The sequence below is a fragment of the Camelus bactrianus genome, chromosome 30, assembly GCF_048773025.1.
Source record: "Camelus bactrianus isolate YW-2024 breed Bactrian camel chromosome 30, ASM4877302v1, whole genome shotgun sequence".
Taxonomy (NCBI): Eukaryota; Metazoa; Chordata; class Mammalia; order Artiodactyla; family Camelidae; genus Camelus; species Camelus bactrianus.
In genome coordinates, this window is record NC_133568.1 from 7,901,863 (window position 1) to 7,922,042 (window position 20,180).

General features: G+C 46.6%; 1 protein-coding gene across 6 annotated transcripts in view; it reads left to right on the top strand.

Moving 5' to 3' along the window:
- Positions 1-20,180, top strand: part of SLC14A2 (solute carrier family 14 member 2) — a 429,661-nt gene that overhangs the window by 217,291 nt on the left and 192,190 nt on the right. The gene's annotated exons all lie outside the window — the stretch shown is intronic.

A 20,180-nucleotide genomic window follows, 5' to 3' on the forward strand; every position in this document is an offset into this window, starting at 1 on the left:
AACGTGAGAATTGTATGCAGCTGGTAGCAGCAGGGGTGCAAGGGGGTAATAGAGGTTTGACCTGATTCCCCTTGGCTCTTTGCTACTTACCAAAGTCAGTAATAGATCACAAATACAGACTAGTGGACAGAACTGGATGAACCTGGGTGAGACCCCTGCCCATCATCATTGTTCCATTCAGCTAGGATTGAATGAGTACCGCTGGGGAGGACGGCCTCGTGCCCTCTGTGCAGAGAACACACAATCCCTATGTCTGCAAGGTAACATTCTGACAGTCGGTTAATCAGCCAATCAACAAGTCAATATTGATTGTACCCTCTATGCCTGTCTTAGTTCGAGTTCCCCCAGGAGCAGACCCTGAGGTAATGATGTGAATGAAAACCATTTAGTTGGGAATCACAGGTAACACCAGGAGAGAAACAGGACAAGTAATGTGGAGAAGAAAAGTCAGTGAATGATGGCAGCAGAAGTTATGTCCCCCCGGGGGCCTAGCTCTTGAGGAAACTCTGGGAAATGGTGCAAAACTCATGGCTCGAACCATTTCAAAGAGTGAGGGAGCTGGGGTGTTTATACACCAACTCCCGAGAGTCATTGATTTGAGTGTTACTGGGGGTGACAACTCTTTCAAACCCTGGCCTGCCATATATGCATAAAGCAAGCTTTCCTTGACTGAGGGCAAAGGCTCAGAAATGAAAATACTGGTGGTTGCAAGTTGGCTGGAGCCCACTGAAGTGTCCAAGGAATATGGGCAGGGCCCGCAAAGCGCCTGCTGCAAAGCCAGTCCCCAAAGGAGGGGCTTTGGGGGAAGCCAGAAGTTGAAGACACACTTTCCATGTTTGTCATGCCATCATTTTGGAAGGATAAAACTATTAGAAAGCAATCCAATAATCAAGCACTGAGGGCCTAGCGAAGACTGAGATAAATAGCAGTTCAGGGGAAGGAAAAAATAACCAGCCGTTAGGAAGTTTCCATGAAAACATGCAGGATAAAATTAGGTCTTGGAGAATGGGTAGGATCTGGGTTATGGAAAGGAAGGGAAGAAAGGTTGGGATAAAATTATTTCCGAAATTGGGTCTAAACATCAAGTTGAAAAAGAAACAAATAATCAAACAGAGGGCAATGAACGCTTCCTTCCTGTTCATGTTCAGATTATCATCTTAGAGGTACTTTTGCCATACCCACGATCATACTCCAATAAACCTTTTTTTTTTTTGGTTTAATGTTTTTATTTTTTTTTCTGTTCCAAACTTTCAACTAGTTCTCTTTTAAAACATTTTTTTATTGAGTTATAGTCATTTTACAATGTTGTGTCAATTTCCAGCGTAGAGCACAATTTTTCAGTTATACATGAACGTACATATATTCATTGTCACATTCTTTTTCGCCATGAGCTACCTCAAGATCTTGTATATATTTCCCTGTGCTACACAGTATAATCTTGTTTATCTATTCTACATTTGCCTGTCAGTATCTACAAATTTCGAACTCCTGGTCTGTCCCTTCCCACCCTTGGCAACCACAAATTTGTATTCTATGTCTATGAGTCTGTTTCTGTTTTGTATTTATGTTCTTTTTAAAATTTTTTTTAGAATATACCATTTTTGTTCAAGTTTCTTGGCATTGCAATTCAATAGTCAAAGAGATTTGGATTAGATTACATCAATTCTTTTTCTGTCAGAGATTTTAAAAATCATAGGTCATCAATAAACTATTCAAAGGATCCATGATATCCTATTGTGAAAATCACTTTGCTGGTTCCATGAATAATTGCCTCTTGATTTATCTGTTTGCCCATTCAGCAAGTCAAGCCTCAGTTGACCAGAACTGTTAACAAGTTTTGGATTGGGAGGTTGTTCATATAAAAGGTGGGGACACCTGGGGAGATGTCTGGTCACATGCCCTTTTGACAAAGAACTGGATATGTACGTGAGAGATGTTGGCAGCTGGTTTGACTGCTGATGGGAGGCAAGACAGTGCCTGGGTTTAGCCATGAACTTGGACTCAGAAGGCCTGGGTTCAAATCCCAGGCCTGCCATTTATCAACTTTGTGACTTTGGCAACTTGACCCTTGTAGGTCTCAAAAATGGAGGTAATATCATCCACTGTCACAGCTGTAGTAGGGATTAAAATGAAAAGGGACAGTGCCAGTAAAGTATGTAGCCTGGTGTCTGAAACACTACTATGCAATGACAACAATCCAATATACTATGATAATGGGGAAAAAAGTGTAATTAAAAAAACCCACAAGTGCATTGTCTGTACTCCTCAAAGGGTGCATGCCCTTCCGGTTCCAGCACTTCTTATCATTGGATTTTACATCCTTTGCATTAGTTCATACCACATGTGAGTGAGATGGGCATTTGGTGTTTCTGGCTGAGTACCTTGCACTTTAGTCCCTACTTGCATTTCAAGTTCAGGACGAACAGCGGAACAGAAAAGGAGTAGATGTTTAGGTTAACACCGTAGAAATAAGGGTTCTTTACTGCCTCACACCATACACAAAAATAAACTCAAAATGCCTTAAAGACTTACATGTAAGCACACCATAAAACTCCTAGAGGAGAACACAGGCAAAACATCCCCGGACAAAAATCGCAGTAATATCTTCTTAGATCAGTCTCCCAAGGCAAAAGAAGTAAAAGCAAAAATAAATGAATGGGACCTAACTAGACATAAAAGCTTTTGCACAGCAAAGGAAACCATAAATAAAATGAAAAGATAACCTACAGACGGGGAGAAAATATTTTCAAATGATGCAACCTACAAGAGCTTAATTCAAAATATACAGACAAGTTGTACATCTCAATATCAAAAAAAAAAACCCAATCAAAAAGTGGCAGAAGACCCAAATAGACATTTCTCCAAAGAAGAGATCCAGATAGCCAAAAGGCATATGAAAGATGCTCCATATTGCTAATTATTAGAGAAATGCAAATCAAAACACAATGAGGTATCAGCTCACACTAGTCAGAATGGCCATCATCAAAAAGTCTACAAATAATAAATGATGGAGAGGGTGTGGAGAAAAAGGAACTCTCCTCCACTGTTGGTGGGAAGGTAGTTTGATGCAGCTGTTATGGAAAACAGTATGGTAGTTACTTAAACAACTAAAAATGGAACTACCATGTGATCCAGTAATCCCACTCCTAGGAATACATCTGAAAAAGACAAAAACTCTAATTCGACAAGACACATTCACCCCACTGTTCACAGAATCACTATTCACAATAGACAAGACATAGTAGCAACATAAATCTTCATCAACAAATGACTGGATAAAGAAGATATAGTGTATATACACAATGGAATATTACTCAGCCATAAAAAAAGAATGAAATAATGCCATTTGCAGCAACATGGATGGACCTAGAGTTTATTAGACTAAGTGATGTAAGTTAGGCAGAGAAAGGCAAATATTATATGATATCACTTATATGTGAAATCTAAAAAAAATACAAATGAATTTATTTACAAAACAGAAACAGACTCACAGGTATAGAAAATAAACTTATGGTTACCAAAGGGGAACAAGGGGAGGGACAGATAAATTAGGAATATGGGATTAATAGATATACACCACTTATATAAAATAGATCAACAAGGATTTACTGTATAGCACAGGGAAATATATTCAATATCTTGTAATAATCTATAATGGAAAATAATCCAAAGCTGTACACGGGAAACTAACACTATATTGTAAATTAACTATAGTTAATTTTTTTTAAATATTCTATAAAAAATAAAGGTCTTTTAAATTGGCGTTAATTTTATGTATTGACTGTTTTTCTTGTCGTTTGTATTTTTCTATTCAACACCCTGGGCTAGAGGAACAGTGGCTTCTCTGTGAGTATCACTCCAAGGACAGCTTTTCTGTGGTGCTGGTGGCAGGTCACAGGTCCAGGCCATCGGGGCTAAGAGTCTGGCAAGACAGAGGCAAGGTCAGACAGGTGAAAGGTGGCTGCAGGGCCAGGGGTAAGAGCTATGGAGCATTGCTAAGGTCTGAGATGCGTCTGAGGAGTTCTTCCAACAGCATCAGACATGATCGGAGGTCAGATTTCAGGTGAAGGGCAGCATCTTTCTCCTTTGCGGTGGTCAGGGGTTGCCCACTGCAACGATTGCCTGGACAGCAGCCTGACCCTGAGTGACCATACACTAACAGCCCAGCCCAGGATGCTTCAGGGAACAAGAGGAGGAATTAGTAATCAATGCTTGAAACAGCTGGTGCAACCAGGACCATCCCAGGCAGAGGGTCATTCTCATTTTCACTTGGAAGCAGACCCATCTCCTCCACCCCACTCTGCCCGAGAAGCCCAGCCCCCAAACTCCAAGATCCCAACAACAACTGCCCCAAAAGCTCACTCTCACCATGTTTCTGTCTCTTACGGCTGTATGTCAGGGGCCCCTCTCTGCCCCTGAACACACCCACTGCTCTCCAGCACCCCCAACTCAGGGCTGGACCCAGGGCTATGAGTCGGAGGCATGAAATTCAAGGAGATGAGGAAAACCTTGGTAATCAAGACAAATCACATTTCAATGCAACATTCTGAGAAATCAAAATGAATCCCAAAAACTCCATGATGAGCAAAATATCAAAAAAATTTAAGTAAAGACAGAATCAGTCGCAGCACTGAGCCCAGCCCCGTTGGAGCCTGAGGCAAAAGGAAAACCAGTCAGACTGCTCTTGTCTTTAGTTAAGACCTGGATTCGTTGTTGATTTTTTCCCTGACTTATATTTTGTTGAATTTTGTATCAAAATGTCAATTGTCTTAATGAGGGTTTTGGTGCCTCTTTCAATTTTGTGTCTAAAGCTAGTGCCTCACCTGCCTCCCCTCGTCCTGGCCTGAGTGTCAGTAAATTGCGATGGCGGCCACTAGCAGGTGCTCGGTGGGTGCTTGACCTTGGGCCACCTGCTTTGCTTGTTGAATTCTCACACCATGTGCATGAGGCAGGGACTCCGTCAGACATGCTCGGCCTTCCCGGTGGTCTCTTCCTGAATCCTGCCCTCTTGCTCTCCAAAATTCCCAAGTCAATTTCCACTTCCCTATGGAATAAATTAAGCTTAAAGCTGAGAAGACCCACTGAAGCATTCTACCAATCAGCTTTATTTATTCATGAGAATCCTAATGTGTGTTCAAGGGAGAGGTTAAGTGACTGGCCCGGGGTCGCACGGCAGCTTGGGATGAGCATTCATTCACTCATTCACCCAACAAATGTGTACTGAGTATCTCTTCTGTCCTCTGTTGTAGACATTGGGAACGGAACAGAAGAGACAATGTCACTGATCCCCTGGAGCTTACTTACGAGTGTGGGAAGGCAATTAATAAACAAACACAGATACACAGGGACGGAATCAGACATGGATAAGGGCTTTGGAAACACTGAAGCAGGGTAATGGGGAAAGGAGTGATGGAGTGAGATACGCAGTTTTATTCTATGTGGGACAGTTCTAAAACAACATCTGAGAGGTGGCTTTGAGCAAATATCTGAATAAAGTAAAGGAGCTAGGAAGCCATGTGGATGGGATGGGGGCGGTGAGAGCTGGTTCTAGTACAAGGTGGCCCCACTCCGGCACTCGACATCTGGGGCTGGATAATTCTTTACTGGGGGCAGGGAGGGCGCTGACCTGTACCTTGTAGGACGTTTAGCAGCATCCCTGGCTCCTACCTACTTGACACCAATAGCATCCCCCTCCAAGCTGTAACACCAAAAATGTCCCATGGAGGGTAAAACTAGCCCCAGTTAGAACCACAGGTCTATGCAAGGTCAGAGGCAAGTGCAAAGGCTTTGACTAAGTCAGGCTTCCCACAGCTCAGCACCGGCGATCACTCCCAGACAGCCCTGAGCATCCACCACCTACAGAGCTGGCACCACCGAACACACCCTGTGCCTCTGATTCATTTCACACTGGCTGCTGGCTGTTGGCCGCCTTCATCCATAAGGGCGAAAGCTCACTCGGGGCAGGTGCCCAGCCCCTACTCCTCTGTATCCCGCAGAGGCGTGGGCTCTGTGTATGGTGGCTGTGTCTGCACCTCCAAGCCGGAGATGCTCTCCGAGGGCTTAGGGCTCGGGGCCAGCTCTGGAGGACAGTGTCCCCGAGCTGCAGCCAGCCCACGCTCCCCTGTCAACTGCCCCCTCCACATATTTAAGGCTGTGCAGCTCTCACAAAAGGAACGGCATGTGATGAAAGTTCACCTTCCACTCAATTAACCTTGAGAGAGAAGATTTTTTTCCTTTTCTCCCCTAAGAGACTTTTTTTTTTTTTTTTTTTTGATGACCTTTTTGAAGCATCTTATTTTCTGGGCAAAAAGCCAAATGATACATCCCCTCCCAGCTGCAGGGCTGTTGCAGATTTTCAAAGCAGAGGTAAAGACAGTCTTTGGAATAAGTGTAAGGTGGGCAGTGGGGCTGGGAAACGTGAGAAAATGTCTTATTGTTCCAGCCGAGCTGTGCCTAGAGGAATGCAGACTTCCCGAAGCACGAGCCTGCAGGACCCACGAGATGCAGGGACCTAGAAACCTCAGGGCTGCCAGGCACTCCCCGCAATTAGGGAGCACACATGAATACAAATTTTAAAAAAATCAATTCCACTTTGGGTGAAAGTTGAATATTAATAAGTCATAACAAAGCACACCTTGCATAGTACTTTGCAATACTCAAAAGAGTTTTTTCTTTTCCCTGTATTTAGTCTCAGTCTCAGATTCAGCCATCAAATAAGATTGAATCTTATTTAAGGCTGAATCAGCAGAGTAAAATAAATAGCATTAGCCCCTTTTCAATGGATTTGATGGACAGTGGTACCCAAAAGCTCCCCTACCTCATCCCAGATGCGCAGCTCCCTGCTGATGGATTTAGAGCGGAACAGCCCATGTGTCTTCTCTCCCTCCCCCATGGGGAACTCCAAAGTCAACTGCATACATGTGCAGAAGAGAAAATAAAAGAAAACACCCAAACCAGCTCCATTTCCCACTTTTGGTGGCTCTGGTAGCAGAGGGAATTTCATGAAAGCTGCCAGGTTTGCTGTGCACCACAGTCTTGCCCTGTCTCTCTGGGGCCCAGAGGCAGTTGAGAGACTTCTAGAATCCTAGGAGCATTGTTGGAAAGCAACAGGCTGGAGAGAGTCACTGGGTGGTGGCTTATTTCCCAGGGAACAGGAAGTCGTGGCTGGGAGCCAGGAAGGTTGGATAAGGTGGAAAAAGGCAGCAGGGTCTCCTGGCCCAGGGCGCAGTCTCAGGAGCTGGCTGCCTGGATTCCAGTTCTGGCTCTGACACTCACCGTCGGCTGACTTGGCCAAGTCACTTTACCTCACTGTGCCTCTGTCTCCACATCTGTAAAATGGAAGCACTGAGAGTAGCTCCCTCCGAGGGGTGGGAGGAGAAGCGATTTCCAGGGTTCAGATGCTTTCAGACGGGGAAGTGAGTATTAAGAATTAAAAGTCTGAGACGTGGCAGGGAAGCTGAGGATATGGACAAGCGAGCTCTCGCTGGAGAGCAGGATGGAGAAGGGTGCTGAGGGGCAGGTGCAATCTTGGGGGTTGGCTCTGGATGTGACAAGGCTGGAAAGAGCCTAACCGGGATTTCATGGTGAGAGATGTCAAAGAAATGCCGACAGGGGAGGTACTGCTGCCTAACATGGACCTTCCAACAGCCCCCAGGCCAGGAACGGAGCAGCACAAAGGGGCTTCCTGGAACAAGTTTGCAACGGGCACTAATGCAAAGGCATCTCTTAAGTCCCAGCTCCTATCGTTAGTCTCCATTTGCTGTCACAGGATGAAAGACCAGTGATTTGTGTTCCATGAAAATGTTCTTCCCGGAACATTAGGGAAGGGAAATTGGCATTACAGCAAAACCCAGAGTGGCCCCACAGCTTCTGGGCAGGGAATCCCCATGCAGAGGGTACGCTCAGGGAGAGAAGCCTTCCCTTTGGGCTGTGGGAGCCCCACACTCGCAGTCTTTTCACCCCCTACTCTGCTCCAGCTAAAGAGTCTTTTCTTCCCTACGTTGTGCTTGAAATGATCAACTAGCCGGGCATATGAATTTCAGTCACATCTCTGCTGACCGATCAGCCATCTCCACCTCCACGAATTAAGTTAGAAATGGAAGAAAGCTTAGACTATTTCTAATCCAGCCTCCTCTTTCTGCAGAAGAGCAAGCTGGGACCCACAGAGACTTTCAACTTGCCGGGGAGGAAAGGTACTGCTCACGTGGTATTCCCTGAGTCCCAGGGTCCTCACGGGCGCGTGGAGCTGTGACAGCAGAGTAGGGGGAGGGTCATGTCACCCACAGTCTGGATGACGTGTGAGGGGCCCTGGCTCATGACCTTTCACAGTCCTGATAAAGTTAGAAAACCTGCAAGAGGTTTGGTGCGAGTCAATACACTGCTGTACAGAAAGCTGTACCTTGGGGTACAAATGATGTGAAACAGGACAATTATCCTGGGGTGCTCTCTATACAGTGGGGGACGACCTGAGGTGGGAGAGCTATGTGTGGCCACTGGTTTGTGGCTCACGCTGGACTGTGGAGAACCCTCAGTTGGTCAGCGCAGCACATCCACTGAGTGAGTGATGCTGGAAGAGTGACTGTTGAATCCAAACTCCCTCTGGCAGTGAAAGGCGCTCCACCCCAGACAGGAGAAGCTAACCTGGCCTTCCTCTCCCCAGGGCTGCCCTCTCTGAGGCTAACGAGAATCTCTGGGTGGGGACACTTTGAGAGGACCACCTAGAGAGCCCCGAAGCCAGGTCCCACGGGGACTGGCTAATCTCTGAGCTCCGGCTGCAGCTTCACAAGACCTAGGTGTATCTGACCTCCCAGTGCTCAAGAGGAAGGTCAGCTCTCTGTCCTCACAGTGTCCTCACCTCCCTTCTTCCGAGAGACTATGTTCGCCCTGCAGAGAGCTTTCCCACTTGGCCACACTGGGGGACGGTGCTTGTAACGCTGCACCAATGCCCTGTGTATCGCCTCCAGCAATCTGTGTGCCCTTGAGCATGTCACCTCCCAGCCGGCCTTGGTCCCTCCTTGTGAAAAGAGGGAGGTGAGTGGATGCACTGGAAGCACATGGAGGGCCAGGCTGCCAACTGGCAACCTTCTACTCCCAAGCTTGGCCCAGGGCCTGGCACCCAAGGAGGCTCTGAAAATATTCAGGAATCTGGGAAAATACAGCCCCTTCTGGTTCTGACATTTGGGGACTAGATTTGGACACTAGAAGCTCTCATGCCGTGACTGCTCTCATTTCAGTGGGTGGCTTTGATCATGGCTTTGAGGGAAGGGTTCTCCTATAAAAGAAACTATAAATGGTGGTGAAGACCATCTTGACCCAACCATGAGATAAGACAACGGAGCATGAGGAACTCGGCAGAGACCTGGAGACGGATGCTGCATTCAGCCCTACCTCCCCTTCACTGTATCTGCTTCTGTCACCCTCGGCCATTTCCCACTAGGCACCAAGTGGCCCCACGTGCCCCCACCCAAGCCCTTCCTCTTTGGTCAGTGCACTATATTCTAGACCCTTCCAACTTCCTTTAATACTCAAAAGTGCTCTCTAAGACAGAGCCATTGGGTCCCGAGGGATTCAGAGGCCATTTTCACGAAGATGTGGTCGATCTGGTACCTTCTCAAGCATATTTACAACTGGCAGGAAATAATTTTGCTTTAAATCTCTGATGGTTCAACGTGGCACCATTTCGGGCAGCCAACAAAGTCATGCAAAAGGGGAGAAGGTAGAGGCTGGGAGCCCGGCTGATGGCGTTCCACAGACCACACCCTGACTCATCACCCATTCTCCCCACCACCGCCTCCGTGCCGGACCCTCTTACTGGAGTCTTCCTCCTGGGGTGCTGTCCAACTGTGCACCCCGGGGTTTCCCACTTCACCTGGGGTACAGCCAGACCAGAACTTGTAATTCAAGATTAACCTCTTGACTGTTCCTAAAAGTCCTCCTCAATAGAGCTTTCCTTTGTGAAACTCCCAGCTCACAGGAAGCTAGAATTAGGAAGTGTGAGCTATAAAAAAGCTAAGAGAATCCGAAGAAAGTTTATTCAAACCAATGAGAGACCATGCACTAAATAAAAAACCCAAATCAATAACATTTCACCTCTTAAATGAATAATAATGGGTACTAATGAGTTCTGTGCGAGTAATTCCATTTACCATCTCTCCTTCCCTGGAAATTTTTCATTACCCCCCACTCCTCCCCACAGCTTTAATGAGATACTTGTAAATTCATTTTGCTTTGTTGCAGAAAGTACTCACCCTAAAAGGTATTTGGAATGTGTGGGTCTGGGCCTTGCGTGTCTTTAAGATTTTATTGGCTCTTGTCTCCTGAGTCTCGCTGTGTGACTTGGAACCTGGAGAGAGAAAAGGCTTTGGCTCTCTTTCATTTAACTTATTTGGAAGCCAAATGGATAGTTCTCAAACCCTTTCCCAATACCCAGCGCCCTAGGCCCAATCCTCCCCACCAGATTCCACCTCCCGCCTCCCTCCCAAAGGCCATCTGAGGCCAACATTACTTTCCCCAGTTCATCTTCGTTGTTCCCCCAAAACTCACTCTTCTCTTCTGCCACTTTACCCCTATTTTCTGTTTCCTGCTCCACCTTTCCCAAGTCCTTTTATTTCTTATCATTCCCGACACGGACAAGCTGCTGGTCCCAGTGGCTCTTGGTTGCTGAGCAGACGTGCAGAGGGAAATCGAAGTTTGCCAGAAGTTTTCGTTGCACTGGGGGAACCTGCACAGGGGAGAGCATTGCTGTGGTCCCTCTCAGAGATGCTCCCTCGCATTAAGGGACACTGAGGTTGAGTCTGAGTGACAGGGTCATCTCCAGGAGCTGCCTGGCTTGGGTGCAACTGAGCAACTGATTAACAAGAATTGCATTTCTCTTTCTCCCTCCTCTGCATTCTGAGCCATCCTCTGCTAGCACCAGGCTAATTTTTTTTCTTTTTTTTACAACCTACTCTGATTTATTTTTGGCCCTGGGACCGATCCCTTAACTCTGCTAGGAAGCCTCACACAAATATTTGAGAGTGTCTAAAATAATTTTGGTAGCTCTGAAGCAAAATCCATGTTTGGGGTCAGAGCCAGCCTCATGTTTGGGAAGAACCCCCATCGCTTATGGGCCAGAACATGAGGGGCAATGAAAAGAATTTAAATTCCACTGGAATATATTTCTCTCCCAAGGGCCTAAAATTACATCATTTGAGAGTTAGAGAATCCCTGGGTGAGGGAGCATCTTTAGTATTTTTAAGACAAAAATCCAAAAGGCATCGTGACCCATGAATTTTTCATAATTGCTATGAATGAATGCTAGGTTGTCTTCCCCCCCAGGGAAGTCTGAGGTGACATGGGACACGGGCATCATTGCAGGTGGGAATTAAAAAGGGAACACAGAGCAGGCCAGACACAGAGCGGGGAGGAGAAAATGCAAAAAAAAAAAAAAAAAAAAAAAACCCAAACTTCCATTTTCCTGGGCATCAGTCTTACCTGCGAGATATTTGGCCCTCCCACATCCCCCGAAAACGTCAGGTTCTCATTAAAGGACTGCCAAACCCCAGGCAAAGCAAATCCAGGTTTCTGTTTTCATAAATTCATAGAGAATAAGATTTCTTTTTCCCTCTTCAGTAGTTTCAAACACAGGGCAAATATTTCCTTACTAGTCCATAAATCTGGAGTCTGTTGAGCTGTAGGGAATTTTCTCTTCAATTGTCCCCATAACGGCATCGAAAGGGAAAATAAAACCTCAGTACCAAAGGCAGAGACCTTTAGAGCCAGGTGACTGCCGGGAACCAGCCCTCGTTTGCTCTGAGTCTTTGGCCAGCATCCCGCATTCCGAGCAGGCGAGGGCCTAGAAGGCTACCTAGCAGGGCCCGTAAATCCCCCCTCCCCAGTTTTAGGACCCCCTCATGAAGCTGCCAGGCAGGAGGTATATATTGTCCACTGGAGCCTGAGGGGTCTGAGATATACGATTTGGAACGGAGCCGAGGAAGAGTCTAGCCGGGTGGTGGCTCTGCGTCAGTGACCATTCCAGGTAATTGAAATGTACCCCTTTAAGGACTGGGACCATGCTGAAGTTTTCATTATTTAGCCGGAAAGCTTTCCACACGGTAGTGTGTCCTGCCTTGAGGGCAGCGTGGTGGAAAAGCTTCGGAAGCCGTCGGCTTGACATTTGAATCTCCGTCCTCCACTTAAAATGTGAATCAATCTGCAGAGCTTTTGTGGGGGTCTTGGTTGGGTTTTATCTTTGGACTTGCATTTCCTCACCTGCAAAATGGGATAATGGCGAATTCACAGGTTTTTGTGACGTACAGATGAGGCAGAGCGCAAACGGCGTGTCAGCTGCCAAGTGCTCCGTGTACGATCTCTGCTATGATGGTCGACATCCTTGCGGTTACTCCTCCCCCTTTAAAAGAAAACACGCTGAACACGCATTAACTTTCTGTTCCCATCAGGGCGATTATACTTGATAAGGGTCCATTTTGATAATGTGCTGTGATACAGAATGCCCGTGGGAGCCCAGGAAGTTCACAGTCAGGTTCAGGCCCCTCTGCCCCAGGTAAACAGCCCCACCTGCTACCACTGCTGTCCCCTCCTTTCCCGTGAGCCATGGATCACGAAGTCACTGGAAGAAGCCCCTCACCTGGGTTCCCTGTAAACTGAGCTTGCTCAGAATCAGCCGGGGAGAGTGCGGAGGAACCGGGCCGGCCTGGGCTAGAGGGGGACAGCCTGGCCTCAGCCCAGCAGCTGGGGGAGGCTGGCCTCCCTAAGCCTCAGGGAAACAGGTGACAATGAGGGTCCCGACCCGGTGGGGGTGGCAGTGAGGATTAAGGGAGAAAATTCATGCAAAGCCTCTAACGTAGTGCTTCATGCATCATAGATGCTCAATAAATGATGCTTTTATCATTAACTAAGGTTCACAGGGGAGCAACGAAGGCCGTTCAACCTGCCTCTTTATGCTTGCCCTAGCAGTGAGCCAGGTCACAGCCAGGTTCATAGGGTCTTCCGTTACCCTCCAGTCATCTTTTTTGCACACTTCCATTTCCTCTGGGCTTTTCCGCATGCTGAGTGAGGCCGCACCGCGCATGTAGGTAAATCCCCACTGTGAGACTGAGGCTGGGGGCGAGTGAGCCACGCGCCCCTGGGCACCAAGGTCTCTGAGTAGGAGCACCGGGGATGTAGCACTGGGACACAGTGGGTACAGCCGAGCCTGCCAGGCAAGGGCCCATGACACACGCCAGCCCTCGGCGCGAGGCTGGTGGAACAGAGTAAGCTCTTTCTGAACGGGTTTTGCTTTAAATTTGATGAAAACAGTATCTATGCTCAGAACCAACTGAAAAGACTCAAATCAGCCCAACGTGATTAGCCCTGACCTGCCTTTTCCCAGTATCTCTGATTACCAGTATGCTCCCCCAGGTTAGCTGACTGGGTGGGAGAACATATTTTTAAATAAATGAGCTATCAGAAGGCAGCAGAACTCGAACACCTAATAAACGACCTGGGCAGAATCATTTGTCCTTCTGGAAGCTGAGTCGCCTTGTTAAAGGGTGATAACTGCCATGCTTCCCCACAGGGTGCAGAGTGACGTGGGACCTTAGCAGGAGTTGGAAAACCTGAGTCCTTGTCTGGCCTTTGCTACCAACGAGGTGGCTGACTTTGGGTCACTTCTCAGTCTCTCTGGGCCACCGATTTCCCAGCTCCAAGTTGAGGGGGTTGGCATTAATAGCCTCACAAGTCCCCATCAGCTCCGAAATCTCATTGACTCCTGAGAGTGAGACAGAGTGGCAGGTCACAGCTGTGTTTACAGAACTGCACGTCCCCCTGTAACTGTACGGTTGCCTCCCAGCCGGGTGGTACCAGGCACCCTGTCAACTTTGAGTGAAGTCATGGGAATGAATCGGCTATAATATTGCAAATAAGGTATATTCAAATGCTACCCTTTAAAAAAAGAAACAAAAAAATTAAAAATTGGATTGTGCTATGTTTAAGGTGTAGAGGGGATGGAAGCACTGCCTACAGTTTACAATTTCTATTTTTTGCTGCTCGTTCCTCACCACGTTGAAATACTGGAAAGTCTAGGGGGACATTAACAAATCTGCCCAATGTCAATTCCACTCGTACGGCAGTCCATCTTCTCCAGTGTGCGTGTGACCTTTGCAGGTTGTCACATCCTGGGCACGGCACCAAGCAGTCCTCCAAGGGGGCTGGCGTGGAGGAGCAGGCCCTGAGCCGCGGGGCGGTGCGCGCGCGGCAGCTTCCGGGCCCTGTGCCAACCTCCAGATAATTGCCAGCAGCGGGAGAGAGGTGGTCGAGGCTGGCGGAGCCTGTCTCTGACAGATAGATGGTCCCCGTCTCACGGCCGCAGCATCATGGCGGGGAGGAGAGCCGGGAAGCTGAGACGCACGTGCGGGGGCGGGGAGAGGAGAGAGTCAGAATGAGGGAGATGGGCAGAGACAGACAATGACAGGAGAGCTAGAGACATGACAGAAAAGCCAGAGCTGGGAATCACAGAGATCTGAGCTGAAGAGAGAGAAAGCAAACACAGAGAATAAGGCAGATGGAGGCGAGCCAGAGACAGAGAGAGCCACAGAAACAAAAGGAAAGGAAGGGAGCGCGCGCTCTGTCTGAGAGCATCACCCCATTGTTAGCCTCGGGAGCTGCTTGGAGTTCAGCCAGATAACCTCCAGAGCCAACTGCCTAAATGTGCAGAGGGGAAAATGGGAGAAAGCACACAGTCCTGCTCCGTTTCCTCATGGGACCTCATTGTTGACAGCTGGGTAGCAAAAAAAGGACGTTTGATGAACATCAGGGCGGCTTCACATTCCAGTTCTGCACCATCTCTCCCAGGCCCAGGCAGGGCAGTGAATGGCGGGGAGTCCCTGGTGGGGCTCAACTGCCCTTCCCTCCCCGCCTCCTCTGGCCCAGGAGGGAAGGGAGCCATGGCAAGGGGTGAACTCCAACAGGGGAGAAGTTGGCTTGGCTGTGGCCATAGAGGGGGGACCCCTGAAGGAGGGGTGGGGGAGATGAAGGGGGAGCCACACTGTTAGGCAGGAAGTGGGGATCATTGTCAGGTTGTAAATATCAAGAGACCTGGACTGTATGGGAAATGAAAAGCATCCTGCTGGCTTTCCAGGTACCTAAGACTTATCAGTAACAACCAGCATTTATTGAGCACCTAATTTTGGGCCAAGCATTGAGCTAAGAACTTGGCTCCAGCTGTGCATTTTATCAGCCATACCGAAATAAAGTCTGTCACTTTTTTAACCCCACTTTGCAGATGAGCCCAGCAGCCTGATTCCACGTGCTTGTCCCAGTGAGGCCAGAGCTTATTTTGCACCGAGGTGCACAGATTTGCTCCTGGGTGAAATATTTCCTAGACATCTGCTTTGCCTGAGGCTGTGTGGGAACCTGGTTGGTGGGAAAGCACGGTGATGGGTGGGGATGAAGAGAGGGGCAGGAGGAAGAGATGATGGGCAAAGACAAAGAGAGACAGGAGAGCTGTACCCAAGGAGTGCAGCGTCTGCTGGGGGAAAGATGGCGTGATCATCAGTAGCTCTTCTTAATGTGAGTTGTGGAGGGGCAAAGGCTGAAAGAACTCAGTGAAGGTCCCCCTGGGGCATGGCATTCTTGCTGAATGGGAGTGATGGGGCCTGGCCATGGCCTGAGTTCCATCTGAGCCAGGTCTTGAGGCGTGAGTTCAAAACACGAGACTGTGAAGTACAGAGAGAAAGTGCTTTCCAGATGGATGGAATTGCCAGGCAAAGGCACAGAGGCTGCAGGAAAAGGCCACAGTTGAGTTAACTTATCTCTTACTTCACACCAAGAGGCTCTTTGAACAAGCAGGGGAGCATGAGAGACGAAGCTGGACAGGTAGGGTGAGGTGGACTGAGGAGGGGGTTAAATGCAGATGCAGTGACGGACGATTCCGTGAAGACAGAGAGGCGCCCCAGCCCTCTGAATGACCCTGGGAATGAATGAATGGCCACGTTCACTGATCCTCTCATTCCGCAAATACTCATCGCGCACCCACTGCGTGCCTGGCCCCGTGTCGACAGATGGGCACATCAGTGAGCAGGTCCCGCGGCCTGTGCAGCCCCCCTTCTTGCAGGGACACGTGCATTTTATGCCTCTTCTGCCGATGGGACAGTGTCCGTGTGGGCAGGACTTCCCAAGCAGGCAGGAATCAGCCCCGTAGGAGTACCTGGTCTCGGGCAGCCAAGGCACAGTCCAAGGGCATCTGGGACCTGGGATGAGAGAAGGCACAGGCAGAAGGGGTTATATTAGCAGGATGCTTTTGGTTGCAATTAACAAATTAAATTGGCTTTAGTAGTAAAAGGTGAGTTACAGGCTCATGTAGCCAACCCCAGAAAAACCAGGGGTGGGAGCTGGCTTCATAAATAACTAGAATTGGGGATTTTAATGCCACCCATCCCTCTATCTCCATTTACATTTCTCTGTAGAGGTTATTTGATTTCCTCAAATTGGCTGTTGCTGAGGATTTGGTACCAGCCCCTACAGCTTCATAACCTGACAATTCCATAGCCAGACGGGATAGTTGGCTTCCTCCATCCAGCTCCACTTTGAAATTCCTAGGGAAGGGCTCTGCCTGGTCTAGCTTGGGTCCCATGGCCACCTTTTGGACCAAGCTGATAGCCAATGAGATGAGGTTCTATGATGCAGCCAGTCTGGGTTACCTGTTCCCCCTTATGAATTCCTTTAACAAGATGGAAATAGGAACAAAAATAATAGATATTTGCTACTAGGATTGTGATGACTTAAAACCCACTTTATTTAATGAGCGATTATGCTGAGGGATGACCCCAGCATTTCTCCAAAATGCATAATAAAAGGTCACTCCTACTCAATCTGGGGTATAAGGATTACCACCCCTACACATTATAAAGTGATACTATTGAACAGTTTAGAAAAAGGAAAAACACACTGTGAATGAACCCTCTTGGAAGAAGATAAAGTGGATGATTTTAAATTTAAAGTGTGGGGGTTTGGGGGAGTGGAGTGGGGTCATTCAGAACAAAACCAAGTATCAGCAATTTCCAGGGCTCACCGGAGCTGCATGAACAGAGCCTCCTGCCTGCAATCCCGGAGCATCAAGGCAGGACTGGTACTTCCTCTCCCCCAGCCGCCACCCCCACGTCCCAGCAGGATTGGGAAAGTTGGTCAGGAACAGTGCCTTCAGCTGGAGACTCTTCATTAGCTGAGAAGGCCAGCCCTGCAGGAAATCCCAAGCTGAGGAACAAGAACAATTTGAAAGGATGCAGGAGGCATTAAGCCAGAATGATTCTCCAGAGGGTGGCAGGGCTAAGTGGAAACTCAGGGGCAAAAAAACCAAAGGGGATGGAGTGGGGCCATCCTTCAGGAAAGAAAAAGAAGGCTTACCAACAGGGGAGAGGGCAATATCTTCACAAGGAAGGAGAAATAGCAAAATAAAGAGACATTTTAGCAAAAATCAATGTTTTAAAAATACATATTCATAATTCCAGAGAGAAATTCTAGAAACTTGGGGTGGAGACACAGCTTTCTCTGATATAAAGAATATTGGACTGGAAGCAGAAACTGGGGGTCTGGCCTCGCTTGCACCAGTGACGCACTGACTTTATGTCCCCATTTGCAAAATGAGCTGACAATCTCCACTGTGCGTACAACACAGCATCATGGGAGGGTCCACTGAGATGACAGATAGGGAACCAGTTTTTGAAATTTTAAACAACTCTATTGTAGTTAATTAGGCTAGGTGAATAATTAGAAAATGACAGTAAGAAATTGGGTCACTATAATCCTGGAAGGGAGGAGGCAGTGAAGGAGACTGTTTAAGGCTTAGGACCCAGGTGAGCTGGCATCCAGCTAAATGACAGACAGAAGCAATGGATTCTATATTTTTAAAAAGGCATATAAGATTGCTGAGCACCTACTACATTCTCAGTCCCTTGTGAGATGTCAAGGATAACATAGAAGAAGCACAATAGATCATTCCTGAGGCTCACTGTCCATCAAATGAGATCAACATGTCCAAATAAATGCAATTCACAGCACAAGTTATGAAAAAGGCCGAGCTGGGGTTGTTGGCAAAAAATGTCAAAAGAGCTTGGAATAGAGATCATGGGCTGGTGGACCAGGGAGGGGTGCCCCTGCAGTTACTCTTGAAGCAGGATTTTGATAGGTAGGCAGAGGAAGGGGAGAGGAGGTAAGGAAGATAATTAAGGTCCAGGTCAGCAAAGCCATTAGTGATAGCATGTGTGCATGGCGTGGTTGGCAGGATTGTCGGTGTTGATGAAAGTGTATAGGATGGGAGTGATGGACAGTTGTCTTGGAAAGGGCATCATATCAAGTTGCAGAGAACCTTGACATCAGTTGAAGGAACTGATTGTAAAAGAAAGGGGGTCAATCGGAGACCTTGGAGCAAAGGAGCTGGCTTGACCAAGTGGTGCTGAAGAAGATGGGTGTAGGCGCAGAATGCTGAATCTGTAGGGGGACTGAGGCTGGTGGCAAAATACTCAGAAATCAGGAGCTCAGGAGTGCAGAAGGTGATGTTTGGGAGTTGCAGAGAGAATGGAATACAAGAATGGAAGAGATGGCAGGACTTAGTATCTAATTGCATATGAAGGATGAGGGATGATATGGAGTAAAGACAGCTCAGTTTCCTCAATCTTAAAGAACTAGGTTAGTTACAGTAAGGTATCAGTGTGTACAGACTGTTAACTTGTAAACATATATGTACCCAATACAGGAGACCCTAAATATATAAAGCAAATACTAACAGACATAAAGGGAGAAATTGACAATGATACAATAATAGTAGGAAACATGAACACTTCACTTACATCAATGAACAGATCATCAGACAGAAATTCAATAAGGCAACAGCATGTGTCAAATGACACAAAAGAGCAGTTGGACTTGATAGATATCTATGACATTATATTCAAAAACAACAGAATACACATTCTCTTCAAGTGTACATGGAACATCCTCCAGAATAGACTGCATACTAGGCCACAAATCAAGTCTCAACAAATTTAAGAGACTAGAAATTATATCAAGCATTTTTTTTTCTGATCACAATGGCATAAAACTAGAAATCATAAAAATGGGAAAAGAACATACACATGGAAACTAAACAACATGCTACTAAAAATACCAATAGGTTAATGAAGAAATAGAAGAGGAAATCAGGAAATACCTCTGTACAAGTGAAAATGGAACCACAACACACCAAAATCCACAGGATGCAGCAACAGCAGTTCTAAGAGGGATGTTTACAGTGATACAGGCCTTCCTCAAGAACAAGAAAAATCTTAATTAAACAATTTCACCTATTACCTAAAGAAATTTAAAAGAAGAACAAACAAAGCCCAAAGTCAGCAGAAGGAAGGAAATAATAAGGATCAGAGAGGAAATAAAATAGAGATAAAAAATTAGAAAAGATCAATGAACCCAAGAACTGTTTTTTTAAAGATAAACAAAATTGGTAATTTTCTCTTTTTTTTAATTTAATTGTTAACGAGGTTATTGTGTGGTTCCACCATCTTCTACCACGACATGTTGTTGTGAAAAACTCTGAACCCAATCTAATTTTTCCTCCTTAGAAAATAAATTTTGTTTCTGGCTTTGGTTTTGTTTTATTTTGTTTGATTTTGCTTTTTGTTTGGATGGTAAAAGGGTCTTTCTTTTCCTTTCAGGTTATGATTTTTATGTCAACTTTTCCCAAGATGGTTTATGTTTTGGGTTTTGTTTGGTTCAGTTTGGTCTGATTTTGCTTTGTGTATAGATTGAAATATTTTATTTCTGGAAAATGTTTTGTTATTCTGTTTCTCCAAATATATTTTCTATCCTTTTTTTTTTCCAATACTTTTCATCAAGTGCTGCGTGGCCTCTTCATGCAAGTGAATAGGTGTAGTGTCTCTTCCATCTTCATAGCCATCAGGTTCCTTTTCGAATACTTTTTATCTATTAATTTCCATTTTGTTTTGCTCACTTTACCAATCATGTTCTTAAGCCGACGTTTGCATTTTGAGCAGTGTTGGTTTACCTTTTTGTTACGTCTGGTGGCTCCCTGATATTTGAGATGACTTTATGTTTCACTTCCACTCCTTTCCTGAACTCTGCTAGCTCATTTTTTGTCTCCCAGTTGTCTTGACATTTCTTCCTTGAGCTTTTAGTTTATATAAGGTACTTTATAC